The sequence below is a fragment of the Pseudopipra pipra genome, chromosome Z (genome assembly GCF_036250125.1).
Source record: "Pseudopipra pipra isolate bDixPip1 chromosome Z, bDixPip1.hap1, whole genome shotgun sequence".
Classification (NCBI taxonomy): domain Eukaryota; kingdom Metazoa; phylum Chordata; class Aves; order Passeriformes; family Pipridae; genus Pseudopipra; species Pseudopipra pipra.
The window spans coordinates 70,620,640-70,635,480 of record NC_087581.1 but is presented as its reverse complement, the minus strand read 5'-3'; the positions used below and the strand labels follow the sequence as shown (position 1 = coordinate 70,635,480).

At 44.2% G+C, this 14,841-nt stretch overlaps 1 protein-coding gene across 6 annotated transcripts in view; it reads right to left on the bottom strand.

The window, feature by feature from the left end:
- Window positions 1–5,312, bottom strand: part of CDC42SE2 (CDC42 small effector 2) — an 87,352-nt gene extending 82,040 nt beyond the window's left edge. For 2 of the 6 annotated variants that reach the window (XM_064641537.1, XM_064641540.1), the window contains exons 1-2: window positions 4,994–5,312; window positions 3,863–3,920 (exon numbers count right to left, since the gene is read on the bottom strand). The gene's annotated coding sequence lies outside the window, so the exon portion shown is untranslated. Of the gene's footprint in view, window positions 1–3,862; window positions 3,921–4,039; window positions 4,128–4,620; window positions 4,729–4,993 lie in introns of those variants that run through there. The other 4 variants (XM_064641538.1, XM_064641541.1, XM_064641539.1 and 1 more) reach the window with 3 other exon arrangements.
- Window positions 5,313–14,841: the final 9,529 nt, after the last annotated feature.

Below are 14,841 nucleotides of genomic sequence, written 5' to 3'. Positions count from 1 at the left end.
AATATAGCTTAGCCATAACTTTGAAGCAAGCTGAACAGCAGCTCCTAGCTCTTCAGGCAGTGCAATTGTAAGCAGCTTGCTTTCTCCCATGCACCACTCCTGCACCTACTGCACATGCAGAGAGAATGTATGAGTTCTCCCTCTGACATCTCACAAGAAATACTGCCAATTTGACTGGACAAAAAGCTAACTAAACCAGAAGAGAAAGTTAATACAATTCAGTCATGTTTCCAGAAGAAGCCTGCAAAACCTGCTGACGATCACACTGACACCTCACATCTTCCCCCTTACACCTCCTTTCCAAGCCCTTCTGTTAATGAGACACTGACAAGGAATATGTAAGACTGCTTTGAAGTAGGTCTGCACTCCCTTAACTGTGCCTTGTACATGAGCAAGAGAGCTCCTCTTCCTCTTGGATGTTTAGGTGGTCAACAGAAACTACTGATCCTCTTAGAACAATAGTTACCCTTGGACTGGGAGTTTCCTCTCACACATCCACTTACAATCACCCAGAAAACACTGAACTTGAAAGAGACCAAAGGAGTGCTCAGGCACAGTTACCCATCTGTGTAACTCACTGAGCACAGACTCTCTTGTAGGACACTCACCAGCCTAACTTTCCTACATTCAGTTTGTTACTAACAGCCAGCTTCCTTGCTGCTGAACTTCCTCTTCAATCTGCCCTTTATGTGAAGCCCTCACTTCAACACGTTCAGTGCAGCTGTTTGATTGCTCCCCTACCCTCTTCCATTTGCTTCAGGTTGCTCCTTCCTTGAATTTGTCATTATTTCTTAACACCATTGCTAGTCACACAATAAAACAAGAGATACTAATCATGTAAGACAGACTTGTTTCATCAAAATTACATGAAACCTTCAAGTGACTGTGAATAATCACAAGCCTCTCTTCAGATCTGTTGAAGTTTTTTAAAGAAAAAGAAATCCAATCCACCTCTCTCAGGATCAGCATCTTTCAAAGCAGCATTTCTCCTCCTCCTCTCCCCTTTATTTTCCTCCCAGGCTTGGCTACAGGAAGGAACACCATGTCCATGCTTTTCTAATGAATCTCCATCTAGTTTATTCAAAAATCTGTTCTTTAAAAAAAAAAAATTCATTTATTTGTGCAGTCATTGTGTACACTTTGCTTCAGTACTTTTTAATGCAAAAGTAATACAGTAAGACAGCTACGATATTAAAAAAAACCTCCTTCATGTTAACATTGTTAAATATACTTTAAGAACTGGTAAAATTGCATTGGAAGACAGGCATTTATATGTTTCAGCCATGTTTGTGGGGTAAACAGCAGCCATTTCTCTACAGCCCTTCAACATATACAAGAAAGCATTTCTGTCACTTTTGAAGCATCAAAACAGTGACTAACACTTTCACAACACCCTAAGTTCTTTTCAAACTCTTTATCCCCTTTAAAGGCCAATATCAAAACTAGGAGACACAAGAAGACTGATGCTAAACACATAGGGCAGTTACCAGCAAACATGCTTTGATGAATGTGACACAGAGAGGTACAACAAGGCCCTAGGAAGGGCCACACTAGTCTTCATCCATTTTCTCTATCTATGCACACAGAGGTGTAGAAAGGGAAACAGACACCCAGAGGTATGGCAGGGACCAAAGATAACGCGGCCATTCAGACCTATGTTTACGCAAGGCAACACTCTATAACATCAGCTAGAACCCTATCTATGAAAACATGTGTTGCAGTAATTAACTATATGATAAACTGCTACTTAGTACCTGGGCTCAGTCTGTCAAGCCTAATCAAGAGCTGCAACTGAGTTACTGAAAACTAATTCGAAGAGTCAAAGTATCACTCAAAAAAAAAATAGTAAAAATTAGTTACATTTGAATTTTATCCAAATGACAACGATCGTGTGGGTTTCTGCCCAGAGCTAACAGGAAGCATGACAGAGTTTGCAAAACAGACTGGCATAAGATTTTTTTTTAGCAATATGGTATGCTAAGTTTACACCTAATTTGTCACTCCACATCAAGCTAAGTTCACTGAAAATGAAAGTAACAACAACTACCCAAAAAAAAAAATATCAGCAAGAGAGTTATTTCCAAGGAGTACTTCAACACTGGGGGCTTTTTTTACATTATTGACTAATTTAATTTCACGTTATGCTCCATGCCTAAAGGTTGGTCTATAAATCACATTAAGCAAAGCAAATATCTCAGTGATATTCCTAATAGTTTGAAAAAAATTCTACAGAAAAAAAGTATTTTTCTAACAGTGCACTACAATTCTAGCAAGAAGAAACTAAAGAGGTAAAAAAAGAAACTCCTTCACATCCCACCTCTGGGAGTCAGAAGGTCTGGCACAAATATCTTAGGGGTTTGTGCAAGCTTGCTCTAAAAATCTTGGTCAAGTTAACAGGTGTTACACAGACTCCTCCCCAGTGGATAATCAACTACAGCAACAACTCCTGATTAGCGTTAATTCACCACCACAAACCATTACTCCCAGAAACCCAGGACAGTGTCATTTACACTTCTTGCTGGGGAAAGATATGAAATGAGACATTTAATACTTCTTGTTTACTGCAATGCCTCCATACCACATGATCACCACTCTAGGGTTAATGTTTTATCACTGCAATGAAAGCTCTGATATTTAGGCAAAAAAAAGGCACGGCAAAATATTTAGAAAGACACTCAATTTCTCATCTCCCTTTCCCGTTTCTAAATCGACTCAGTTTGGTTTTTGGACAGCAGAAACGTTCAAAACACTTATAACTGTCTTTTCCCTATCCTGACCAGCCAACATGCCCACACAGCTTCCCACAGACTGCATGTCAAGCCACCGTGGAACTTCCAACACCCTTGTAAGGTCAGAATTACCAGCAAATTTACAACAAATTTATTTCATCTGGTTACACGACAGCATAAATAAATCAACAATTATTTTTTCAGCAAAACAGCCTTTAAGTCAAAAGATAATGCACGACAGAGCTGTAACGTTTCTGGACAAGCTACGCACAACAACAGTTTCAGAGTTCTTCGTTCCCCCAGTGCAGAAATGCCATATAATATTTTCTGGACTGCATGATGTAATTTCTAAGCTATACAACTTCGACCTAGATCTACAGAAACTATATCCAGGTTCTAGTTTCTCACCCAAGCTAATGGGAGAAACCAGATTTAACAGAGCAGTGATGCATCTATTGACACACAATTCAGTTTATGTACATACTAAATTTATACAGTGAATTAACTCTTGGCTTATTTGAGCTCCTACTTATTTCATTAGTGGCTGTAATCGTTTGCTTGATCACTTTCTGCAGTTTCATCTACAACAGCCCCATTTGCCTTCCAAAAAACATTATTATAGTAGAAATCTAGTATTTTATTACATCTTTCAAAAACCTATCTATGTTTCAAAATCATAACAAACAACTCTCAGAAATGTATCTGTACCTTCAATGACCTAAAAAAAAATAATTGACTAAATATTGCTTATGAGTGAGGAAAAAGTAGTATCTAACCTCAATTACTTCAGTCAAATATAGGGAAACGTACTAGTATTACACTTACAGGTGTTTCCTTAAAAGGTGACTGTCAGCCCTTGAGGATTAAATAAGACCAATCACCAAAACAATACTTAATGAAAGAGCTTAAGACAACTCAAGCTTAAGGCAACCTCTTCCCCAGGTCTTATAGACTTTCTTTACTTTTCTATTTTTGACCAATTATCACAGTCCAGGAGGGACATATACTTGTAATGGGAAAAGCCTGCTTAGGGTTTCACTTAAATTACTTTTCCAGTTTTTGTCTCACAAACATGAAATCGTTACTCCTTTCATTCATGAATTCAAGTTCAGGAACAAAATCAGGAGACTTACAGTTTAATGCATATCCAGCTTCAGAGTTCAGAGTCACAGAGCCTCACGTTCTCGTGGCCTAGAAGGGAAAGAGTTATAATTCCGGTAAGAGCACACGGCCACATACACGGAGCCACTGCCTCAAAACCGCACGCTTACAACCCAGAAGACAAGTCACCGCGTTAAATCCTAATTCACCTCTCCGGGCGCGCACGAAATTCATAGCTGTTGTGTCCCAGCGCTCCTCCTTCCCCTCCCGGGCGGCCTGGGAGCGCTCGGGCAGCGCCGCGGGGCTCGGGGACGGGGGTGCGAGAGAGGGAGGGGAGGAGGCGCCGCGGCATCCCCGCCACGGCACCACGCCCTGCGCCGGGCACAGCCCCGGCACAGCCCCGGCACGGCCCCGGCACAGCCCCGGCACGGCCCCGGCACGGCCCGAGCCCGGCCCCGGCACAGCCCCGGCACGGCCCGAGCCCAGCCCCGGCACAGCCCCGGCACAGCCCCGGCACAGCCCAGGCCGCGCTGCCCCGCCGCTCGTCCACCTGCCCACAGCAGCGCCCCAGCAGCACCTGCCCTACCGCCGCACACTCCGACGAGAGAGCCGGGAAACACGACCATTAAAAAAGCAAACAAACAAACCAATCCCTCACCACCCCCCCCCCAAAAAAAAAACCCCAAAACCGAGCACACACACACACACAAAAAAAAAAAAAATCACGAAAAAATAACCCCTCTTCATCTCTCTTTTTTTTTTTTTTTTTTTTTTTTTTTTAATCGCCCACCAGAAAATGTGCTGCCGCTCGCTCCTCTCTTTGCCCGAGCGCCAGGAGCGATGAGCGCCGAGCATCCCCCGCCGCGCCCGCGGCACTGCCCGAGCAGCGCGGCCGGAGCCTCCCCCGCAACGCCCCGCCCAGCACCGGCCCCCGCCGCCCCCGGGCACCCCGCTCGGCCCGCACTCGCCGCTTCCCGGCCGCGGGGTCGGCGCCCCGGGGAACACCGGGCTGTCCCAGGCGGCGGCGGCAGCGCATCCCCCCCTCCCCATCCCTCCGCTCGGCCCCCCGGGGGAAGGGAGCGGCCGCGGCGCAGCCCAGCCCGCCGGCAGGTACAGGGGAGGGCGGCGAGCGCGGGGTCCCCGCACCCTGCCCCGCCACTCACCGCTGCCCACGGCGGCGCCCGCTCCTTTGTCTGCCCGCCGCGCCCCCGCACCGCCGTGTCCCGCTGCCGGGCGCCCCGCGCCCCCTCCCCGCCGCGCCGGGGACGGAGGAGGACGCAGCCGAGATCGGCGGAGGAGGAGAGGAGGCCGCTGCCGCCCGGCGGTCACATGCAGCGGGCGGGCGCGGCGCAGGCTCCCGGTGGCTCCCGGGGGGCCTGGCCGGCAGCGTCCGAGGCGAGCTCGGGGGCGAAGATGGCGACCTCGGCGGCGCGGGGAGGGAATCCCCAGCCCGGCCCGCTCCGCTCCGCGCCGCCGGCTGGGCTGGGCTGGGCTGGGCGCGCCGGGGAGGGGAGGGGACTGAGAGCGGCTGCCGCTGCCCGTCAGCGCTATCGCCGTGCCGCCCGCCCCGCTCCTCCCCCGCCGCCGCGCCCTCAAACCACCGCCCGCCCCCATCCCGCCGCCCCGGGCTGAGCGGTCCCCGCCGGCCGTCCGGACTGTGCCGGGGCGGAGGGGAGTAGCGGGCACCAGGTCACGAAAGCTGGTGTGGCTGTGGCCGGACCTCCGGGTCTCTGGCTTCTGACCTCCCTCTGTTGACAGCAGCAAACGCGCTCTGGCCGTCAGTGAAATTTCCCCGTGCTACATCCCCGTGTCCCCCCCCCGGCCGTCGCTTCAGTCGGTGACAGAGAGGTGATGGCTCATCGTGGGTGCTCCACACCTGTGACTGGTTTACTGGTTCAAAATAGGTGCCACTGCGACTCTTGAAGAGAGCTGTCACCACTCTATTCCACCAGCTCATGTATTGTCTTTTAAAAATAGAAAGGAGGTCAAAAATGCTAAAGCTGGCAACCATTACCCAAATATGAAATATGATGAATGCACAAGTTTGGATATTCCTTGCTGGGTAGAGAAGTACAGCTCTACCCAGTGACCCGGTCAAGGTGTGGCTCTCCACACAGAGACAGGTTGCCATCTCACCTGTGCACTACTTGTCCCAGTTTTGCACATCATCTGTGGTTCAGTGGCATGAGTTAGAATGGAAAATGTGGCAGTGCTAACGAGTTGCCAGTAACCCGAACTTGGATATCACAGGGAAAGCAACTGGAGATACCAGCTGTGGAGTGGAAAATTTCCTGGTCTATACCTAAATCCACAAACTTGTATAAAATAGCGTGAAAAGGATATTGTACATATAAAAGATAATTAAAAACATTTTGATCTCTTTTTTCAGCCTGTATGCGTCACTGACATTTACACTTAACTAGCAATATAGGCTTCTTGACTGACAACGTTTGGTTTTTATTATTTTTCCAGACTATTTTTTTACAATTTTGGACATTTTTATAAGAGGGCTTTGTGTCTGCTGAGGTACCAGATGTGCTTATGTCTAATTTGCCTCCAGAAGGACACGGTGTGAGGAGCGTCTGCATCAGGCATGCCCTGCCACTGATCTCACCTTGCAGAGACAGTCACTAAAAAATTAGTTTCAGCTCAGTGCCCTGCCAGTGGTGTTTCTGTTCCATATGTTTAAATGATGAACACCCTTATTTAGATCACAGAATCAACGAGGTTGAAAGAGACCTTTAAGATCATCCAGTCCAACCATCAACTCAGCACTACCACTTTTGCCACTAAATCATATCATCCAGCACCAGACTCCTTAAACACATCAGGAGTGATGACTCCATAACCTTCTTGGGCAACCCATCCCAATTCTTGACCACCCTAACAGTGAAAAAAATTTTCTAATATCTAATGTGAATTTCCCCTGTCTCAGCTTAAGGACATTTCTTCTAGTCCTCTCACTGCAGGCAAGGTAGAAGAGATTGGCCCCCATCTCACTGCCTCCTTTCAGGTAGTTGTAGGGCGATTAAGTGCCCCTGAGCCTCCTCTTCCTGAGACTAAACAAACCTTAGCTCTGTCAGCTCTTCTTAAGAGGTGGTTATCAAGCCTTGTTGCCCTTTGCTAGACAAGTCTTAGCACCTCATTGTCCTTTTTAAAGTGAGAGGCCCAGAAATGAATGCAGTATTCGGGGTGTGTCCTCAACAATGCCAAGTACAGGAGGATGGTCCCTGCCCTGGTCCTTCTGGCTACAGCTATTTTTGCTACAGGCCAAGATGCTATTGGCCTTCTTGGCCACCTGGGCACACTGCTGGCTGATATGGAGCCAGCTGTCAAGCAGCACCTCCAAGTCCCTTCCTCAAGTCCCTGCTTGAGAACAGCTCTCAAACCACTCCTCCCCAGGCCTGTTGCACTGCTCGGGATTGCTGCAATCCAAGTGGAGGACCTGGCACTTCGCCTTATTCATACCTGCAAAGAACAGCTGCAACGGTTATTTCCACTCTGCTGAAGATTTTCATTACTGTTAATGGACTTTACTTCGCAAGAATCCTGTGATGTAGAGAAAGTATTATTATCCCCACCTTCAAGATGAGAAATTGCAGCATGAACAGGCAGTATAGCTTGCCCCGGGTCATACATATAGGATGTGGTAAAACCAGAAACTTAAACCAGCATTTGAGTGAAGATCAGTCAGTCTAAACCACAGGTTCATTTTCTTTCTCAAGCTCTGTTTCTCGGGACTCCACTCCTGAAAAATTACTGGGAGAAAGAACAAATCAATATTGAAGAAGACACACTACAAGAAGTTCTGTTGAACTTGCGCAAAACAATAATGTGTAGTTGAGTTGAAATGTTGAGAGTAGGCATATTTACACAGAAAATGTCAGCAGAAACATCATCTTGGTTTTTAAAGCGTACAAACCAATAAGGCGAACACGAGGGAATGTGTTGATTCAATATTGTATATTTAAGATATGTGATGTAAGAACTTCTGGTTTTTATTGGTCAAATTTCATGCAGGAGCAGGCGAATTGGAGAAACATCACAGAAATCTTTGGCCAAAGCACCTAACACAGTAATGATATCCTGAAGGATTATCCACTTTACAAGTACCATTATACTCCTTTAGGGTCGTGGGATTTTTATCGAGCACTGTGGTAACACGTGGCTTGAACAATTCCTCTCAAGGAACAAAGTGCCTGCACCCACAGTCATCTGTGTTAGATGGCTCCAGTACAACTTCAGAATTTCAGGCATCCCCACTGTCACGTGTCTCCACACACACTAGTGTGCCCAAAGGGACATTGTGTAGCCAGTAGCATAAACCTCTGAGAAGACAACCTTTTCAAACCAGGTCCAGCAGCAGAGTCAAAAGATTCATCTACGTTGTGAAAGCATGTGCCAAACATTTGTCAGAAGACAGTCATGTGCCAGGCTGCTTCTGGCAGCAATGGTACCTATTCTGCCACTGTCACTAATAAAGTACTAATCATGTTGTGTGTGAGAACAGGCTGTGTATAGAGCCAGCCATGCTTACAAATAAACTCAGTCAAGCCTTCAGTAGACTGAGCTGAGTTGGACAAATATGCTCTGACCAACAGTTTTTGTTCTGCTTCATTACAGTTAGTTCCTCAAAGGCACAGTCATGGTGCTTTTACCACTTTCCAAGTATCTCTCTTGTGTCTTTCTGACTAAATACTGACCATTCTTCTGATTTCTTTCCCCAGTGACAGTCTTGCCCATATTACTGTCTATTTTCACTAATTACTTCTTCCATATCCAAAGTTGGGCAAGAACTTTTTCTTTCAAAAACCTCTTCCTCTCCTGCTGTTCTCAGGGCCTCAGGCCAAAGCATGAAAAAAACCAATCAGGCAGAAATAAATCAATATTTATATGAAGCTTTGATGGTAAACAACATTATTCCCACCATGTGGGCCAGAGTGTTTCCCAGTTAGCATACCAAACACAACAAATAGAAAAATCCATCGTTGCTGGCTTTGATGGTGTCTGTAAAAAAAACCTAAAAAAAAAAACAAACCAAAACCAAACAAAACCAAACAAACAAAACCCACAAAAAAACCCCCACAAAAAACCTCAAACAAACAAACAAAAAAAACAAAACCAAAAAAAGATTGATTATAAAAGGGAAAAATTACCTTGTAATTCCAAATTTAACATTATGTTGTTCCCTCCTTTGAATGAGCAATACAACAAACGTGTTAGCTGCGACTAAATAATAGTGTGTGGGTCTAACACTCATAAACTCCATGGGATTCCTCTATTTCTACTGTAGCCACATACAAGTCAGTGAAGGTGTGTACCAGCAATTACAAGTGGTAATTGCTACTCACTGAGTTGCGTTAGCTGACCATACCTACATTACTTACCTGTGGCAACTGCGTACCTTCATACCTTCATGGGGAATCTTTTCATGGAAAGGGCTGTTAAACTTTGGAATGTATTGCCCAGGGAGGTGGTGGAGTCACTGTCCCTGGAGGCGTCCAGGAAAAAACTGGGCATGGCACTTAATGCCATGGTCTAGTTGACAAGGTGATGACCAGTCAAAGGTTGGACTCAATGATATTGGAGGTCTTTTCCAACCTAAATGACTCTGTGAGTGTGTGATTCACGATGGTAGCCTGGGCAAACATGTTTTGTTTCGCAGTTGCCACAGGCAAGGAACCAGGAATACAGCCTGTTCTTGTGGCTCAGCTAACAAGAGGCAACGTGTTATGCTGTGCTCGTTCAGTCAGTTGTAAGGGTCTGTCCATGGCCAATGCAGAAGGTGAGTCCAGCCACAGCCACCAGCTTTAAGAGGAGCTCAGCCCAATGAGTGGGGGTGGTGGGGGCAGAGAAGAAGGACTAACTTCTTGCTTGTCTTCTTTTATGGTAAAAGAAGAAGCTGGTGGGGATATTCACCTTCCACTGTTTCTCTAATTGATTCTTCTCTGTGAACAAGACAGGGTAAGGAAAAAACTTGCTACTTTTTCCAGAAGAGTAGGAGTTTCACCCAGAAGTCCCAGCAAAGTCTCTGAATCTGTGTGCATTTTGGATACAAGTCCCTCTATGTGGCCCAATAACTGCCCATGTGGAAGCTGATGCACCATGCCTGCTCCCTGAAGGCCTTGTAGGTACAGTATGTCTTTTCCTGAATTGGAACCAGAGACGTGAAACACAGAGGTGCTGCTTCACCAAGTAGTGTGAAGCGGATTTACCTCTCACCAAGAAAGTGTAGAGGGAGAGGAAAAGAATGTGTGCCCTCTTGGCTCAGTAAGTTCTCACTCAACATGTAAAGACCTGAGCAAAGTAGCTCAGAGCTTTTCTGCATAATAAAAAGAAGATCCTTAAACAAAAGAAGCTCACCAAGTGAAAATCCAATGGGATTTTCTCAGATAATAGTACTGTTTCTATCAGAAAAGAACTTTGCTAAGTAGCTGCAGTGATATAGTTGCTTCACAGTGAGCCTGCAATGAAATATCTGCATGATACCTTCATTCATTGCCCTTTTTCTCTGGCAGAAATGAAACTCCACAAACAATAGCATTTTTTACACTGGCAGGAAACCTGCTGATAATTACGTCTCTAATGTATTTTCTGTAGGTTCCCTTAGTTTTTATTCTGGCTTTGGAAATTTGTAATTGTTTAACATGCATCTGTGTTTTCTCTCTCACCCTCTGGCTGTCTGGAGTGTTTAGGTTGCATATTTCTGTGATGTTTGTGCTATGTTTGCACATTGCCCAGTATTAAGCAACTCCCAATTTGTTTGGCTTCTCTGCTTGCTATTGTGATACAAATAGTAAATAATGCCACACTTTTAAAATTCATTATTATTTCAGAAGCTCTAGGGCTTTACTTTGGTTTCCTTTTTATGAAAATGTAGTTTTATTGGTTATGCCAGAGACTGGGGGCATTCCACTAGGCACGGTAAAAAGCTGGCTTTGCATTTTACAGGCCTTGCAACATACTACTACAAAAAAACAGGTAGAATGGTCTGGGAATGGGAAGAAACAATTTGGAATCCTTTGTGACATCTAATTTTCCTTACCACTGCTGTTAATATTGCTAGGTGATTTGCTAGTGGCACGGAGAGTTTTACAGACTTATCTCATTAGTGCTGCTACCTAGGTTCAAGTGTTTTCCCAGGAAGCTTTTATTTGTCTGGGAAAAAGTCCTCCTAAGTCAACAGGACCTGTGGGTAAGTGGCTTACTAGGCCTCTGAACCCCTTACCACCATCCCTTCTAGCATCCAGGCAGCACTTTGAAAGCTGACATGGCTCCCTTGTTTTTGATCTTTGAGTTAATTTCCTTATTACGTTTTCTTCTTTTTTAATTACCATTTCCATGACAGATTCATACTTATTGTTTTTTTGAAAGCAACCATAGCAGCCCCTTTCTGAACTGCAAACCAGATGTACTCACATTCTAACTGCAGTCCCTGCAGTAGAACCAGCTCAGTGTAGCTGAGGATGGCAAATCTTCATTCAATAAGAATATAAATCTCCATTTCTTTTAAAATAATCTCCATCGCTTTAAACCACTGAAACCCATTTTGCCCCAACACCGGAATAAAAGGAACACCTAAAAGAAACCAGCATTCCTAATACTTTCAGAATAACTCTATTTCTGACTTTTAAAAAGTACAGTAGGATGCTGTATCCAGTGTCAGGGGTATTTTGTGCTTCTAAGGTGAATTCTGTCATACCCATTAAATGTTCTCTAGTTCCTAAACACAGGGAAGTGACCTTAAAACTTGAATGACTTAGTGGAAGACATGCCATTGTCTTCAGTGACACCAGTTTTTCACCATGTAAAAAATGCAGCTTCCTAACACAGCACTGTGTGGGTTTGGGTCTTTATTTTTTTTATACCAGGGGCTTCCATGTTCCTCTCCATCTTATGAAAAACAGTGTAACTTTTGCTTTGATTTGTTTTGTTTTGTTTTTAATCCTATGCTCTTTATTGTAGCTAATTAAATTTAATTATTTTATTTTAAGCAAGTGTTCATTCTGTTCAGAATCTTATACAGCTGATGAGTAGGTAGTACTAAAAACCTGTTTACAGCAGTATTTGGCTGGGCCATCAACCATTCCATTAAGATGCCTTCCTTGTTTATGTAACTGGCAGTAAGTTGCATCAACTCATATGTTGTTGGTACTTTTGATCTCTTGACAACCTGCTGGATTAATTTGGAATTGCTTTCAGTCCTGGGCCACCACAGACTGACAACATTTGGTTTGAACTGAACGTTTGTATTCATGAGAAAAAAACGACCACCCCAAGCATCTGAGCAGTGACTCTCTGCCCCGAAACATCGGCTCTTCGAACCTGCAGCTGGGATTTCGGACAGTGTTGAGTACAGGTGGTGTATTTTGTGTCCAATAGTACTGGTCAAAAGAGGTGGGGCTTACAGCAGAACTAGCTGATGTGCTAGGAAAAACACGCTGAGCTTTTCCTAGGACGGGAATCCCGCTAACTGCAAGCAGAGTCGGGGTTATTTCAGAAAACTCTCCAGTCAATCCAGAGGCAGGATATATGTGAAGTTGCCTCAAAAATTAAACTCAGACGCTATTCATACCCCAGAAAATGTGTGTGTGAGGTTACAGAGGTTTTTTATCACCAAGCCATCAGCCTCACTGATTCATTCTTGGGAAAGGTGCCGTTCTGCACGTCCAGTTGCGCTGCCAGACAGAGAGAATTTGCCACAACAGGGCATGGTTGTCTGCACAGGCCAGCACCCAAACACCTGCCCTTTTATTGCTGAACTGAACAAGTCCACTGATGTAGCAAATAACACTGACAATGGTGTAGGAGAATGTTTTCGTGAGATGGAAATGGATGTTAGCATCCATTCTGAAGGCTGGTCTCAGATTTGTACAGGGCAGAGATATCTCGATCTGTGCCAAAACTACAGAAGAGAAGGACAGATGTATGCATGTAGGTTGAAATATGAGCTAAGATGGACTATCAATAAGAGAACAGTATGAAGTTCCATGAATGCTATAACCCATATATTCTAGTTTCTTAAAGTTTTTATTCTGTGATTGATTCCCTGGTGTCTCATAAAAAAGTCAGATGACTGAAGTTTTTGTTGCAGTGGAGACATTCACAAAGTCTCTACTGTGGGATTTCTCCACAGATTAATAAACATTCTGTTGTTTTCCATCTCCTGGACAGTATTTCTCTTATCTCTTGGGCTGACTCTTTTACTCAAACTTGTAGGGACTTACAAAACTGGAACTTTACCTTTTTATAATAAACATATAGACAGGTAGAGCATGTACAATTTGAACTGAAATAAGAGGAGCCTTACTTATGTGGGCACAAAAAAGAAAAAAAACAAAACAAAAGCCAAACCAAACCAAAAATCAAAAAAACAACAAAACAACAACAACAAAATCCCCAAGAAGCTCTACCACAAAAGTGAGAAAGAGAGCAAATAGAATAACAGGAAAATAGCTGTAAAAAAGACTCTGTTTTTCACATGTATATATTTTGGAGAATTGGCCTAGAAAATGGGTCTACCCAACTACTCAACTGACATGATGAAAATCATACCTGCCATAGGCAGCCAGAATAGATTTTTTTTCCAGCTTTATGCTTTTAACAATATATGGTGACAGTAAGATCTGCCAGGAAATTGCACTGCAATCCAAATATTCTTTGAAATTCTATTCCCTCACTCTCTTGAGTGATTGCCTTTTCTCCCTTATGGCACAAAATTGAGAAGGCAGCATCTATTCAACCATTTTGTTTCCCTTTACTAGTCTATAGTTAATTTAGTTCCTTTCCTCAGGAAACCATGCAAAATGTGGGAAGCTTTCCTCAGAGCTGCCGAGCTCTCTGCAGCAATATTTCTGTATAACATATCAGAGCATCAGGATATTTAATCTGAATTAAATACAATCCTAGTATATTGAAAGACAAAAGCATGTACAAATACACTTGTAAAATAAGGGGACTTAATGCTTTGGAAATTGTGCTTAAAAAAAAAAAAAAGAAAGGTTCACCTATTTGAACGAATTGGAAAGCTGAAAACTCATGGCTAGGCATCGCCAATAAAGATTTGGAAAGCTGCAAACTAAAACATAATCAATTATAGCTTTCTGAGAAGTGTTAGAAGAAGTGGATTTCAGAAATGCAGAAGTATGAACCCTGAGTGGGAGCAGCTGTGTCTTTGGGGTTTCACCTGGCAGCCAGCAGCAAGTGAAGTGCAGTGGGCTGGTGCTGGTGCAACGAGGGCGTGATGGCCAAAGCTTCCTTCCTACTGCAGCTGGCACTTACATCAGGTCTCCACTCAGTGAGACAAGACTTTAGATACTCTTTAATATGGTAACAAACACTTTGAATGGCACTGAAAGTAGTTTTAACGGGCATTTATTGCTCTGTGTTGTATTGCACATATTCCTGGAACTTCCTCTTTTTTTTTTTTGGTGAGACACCAAGGGCAGCACGGCAGGAGGTGATTGCAGTGAGGAGAAACATTCTTCCCTCGCAGTCACTCAGAGAAATCTCGGGCCAGTCAGAATTCACCACTTCTACCCAAGCCTTACCTCCATCTTGTTATGGAACTGCTTGAAGAAAAGTAATGAAACAACCACACTAATTCATACAACTAAGTGGAAAAGCCTGCAGGAATGCACACCTGATTTTCCCCTTCAAATAGAAGCGTTCACATCCTGCTAATTGGCAATCTTAGTAGAGCTGGGTGGACTCTGAGTAATTGCAAAGAAAAAACAGGCACTGCATGATAAGACTGGGTGGACAAACTTGAAAACACTCTAGACCTCAAACTGATAGTATGTGTAATTCAGGTTCAAAATCAGGAGCCAGATCTGGGAGGTGCCTCAGATATTGAACCCCCACTGAAATTTACAGCAACTTCAGCGACATCTCCTATTAAAAAGCAATAGGACTTTTATTGTGTCTGAGTAGGTTTCAGCCATTCGTTCCCGTACAGTTGGTTCTGTAAACAAAGCACACTAGTGTAGGCAACATTCATAAGCAAAGCAAG